General features: G+C 36.6%; 1 long non-coding RNA gene across 1 annotated transcript; it reads left to right on the top strand.

The window, feature by feature from the left end:
• Positions 1–6: 6 nt before the first annotated feature.
• Positions 7–647, top strand: LOC111390469. The gene is made up of 2 exons (XR_002701923.1): positions 7–288; positions 544–647. It is a non-coding gene; the product is annotated as an uncharacterized LOC111390469 (long non-coding RNA).
• The last annotated feature ends 1,002 nt before the right edge of the window (positions 648–1,649 follow it).

Below are 1,649 nucleotides of genomic sequence, written 5' to 3'. Positions count from 1 at the left end.
AAGCATTTTGCAGTTAGCCAAGTGGTAGTCGTGCGGTACAAAGTAAACCAATATCCCACCTTGCGTGGTGTGGTCGAGATGGCTATTCCTATGGCTGCACACTGGTCTGATAAGTACAACAATTTGGTCGAAGACATGGCTGCAAAAGGCTACACCATTTTCAGTTATCTTCCATTAGTTCCTGTAGAGGAAATGGCCAAGGCATAGAAGCAGTTAGAGGCATCCGCTGGTAAGAAGGAAGATTCAAGCAGCTCAAGTGAAGGTGATTCCAACTAGGAAGAATAGAGGGTAATCTTCGTTGTGTTTAGTGTGCTTTGCTATGAATATTATTATATGCTGAAGCTGTTGATTTGAGTAGTAAGGCCTACCTATGTGCATTTGGAATTTTGTATATAGATGACTTGGCATGACTTAGATTGTGCTAGCAATCCAAATTGACGCTTGTGATCGTCTAAGGGTGGCTTGTCAAATGCCGTGTAAGAAAATTATAGTCGTAGTATCCTCTGGACCAAGTTCTTGACATTTCTTCTTGTTTTTGATCAGGCAGCAATGAGTACGAGATATTTGGTTCCTATTTGTTGCAAGAGCGAATTCCTTTTCGAATATGGTGAATGTGAAGGGATAAGCGAAGCTATACTTTCTGTCAACATTTTGGAGTTCTTTACTCAAGTCTTTATATTCACAATTTTGTTGGCAAAAGCCTATACCCATCGACTCTCAAGAGGTAGAAATAATACCATTAGCTTAAGCATTGGACTGAATCTGTAACCAAGCAACTGCAAGACCAATCGAACTGTCCTTTCTAGAACATCTTCATATAAATCGAGGCAATCCAAGTTACCCAATGTTGATTCGATGTCTTCAACACATTATTATATCCACAAAACAAATAACTTAAAAAGCATTGACGACATACTAGGTGCTTAAGAAGGATAATTCCATCGAATCTAGATAAGTTGTGGAAGTAAATTGTTAAAGGTGATTGTTCTTGTCTAACAATCATTAATATTCTTAATACAATGTCATTAAGTACCTTAGTACTCCTATTGTTGTAATTGACATGAAAATCATTCTCGTGGTGACAAAATATCCCCCAATCACATTTTCTCACATTCAATCAAGAACCACTTTGTTTATTACAGATTTCAAGTCTTTTCTAGTTTAAATTTATCGCTTTCCTTAGTTCAACAAACCAACCCCCCCCCCACACATTTAATCTATTTCGTATATTATTATGAATTTTACTTTTTAGTACGCAATTAATATAATTGAATCAATTTTCTGCGGGAAATGACCCTTACTTGCCATATTACTATTTGAAACGACACATTTAAGTTAAGTAAGGAAAATTAATTTGAACATGATATGCAATGTATCAATTTTGGCGCCGTGTCACCGGGGATTGTTCTATCAATTTTTTAATTGCAATATTTTTCTTTTTGTTGTTTTTATTTTTGTTTGTTTCTTTGTTATTTAGGTTGTGAATGAACAAAAAGCCTATAACACACTACAACCTAAGATCAAGAAAAGAGGCTGACACATCGGAAAGTGGAGAAGACATTTCTCCAACTAGACATCTAAGGCGATTGAGCATTGAATCCTCAACTGACTCCGAACACATAGAGCCCGAAATGGCGGATGCAAATCGA

This window comes from Olea europaea, unplaced genomic scaffold (genome assembly GCF_002742605.1).
Source record: "Olea europaea var. sylvestris unplaced genomic scaffold, O_europaea_v1 scaffold6828, whole genome shotgun sequence".
NCBI lineage: Eukaryota > Viridiplantae > Streptophyta > Magnoliopsida > Lamiales > Oleaceae > Olea > Olea europaea.
This window is presented reverse-complemented; position numbering and strand designations above follow the sequence as displayed.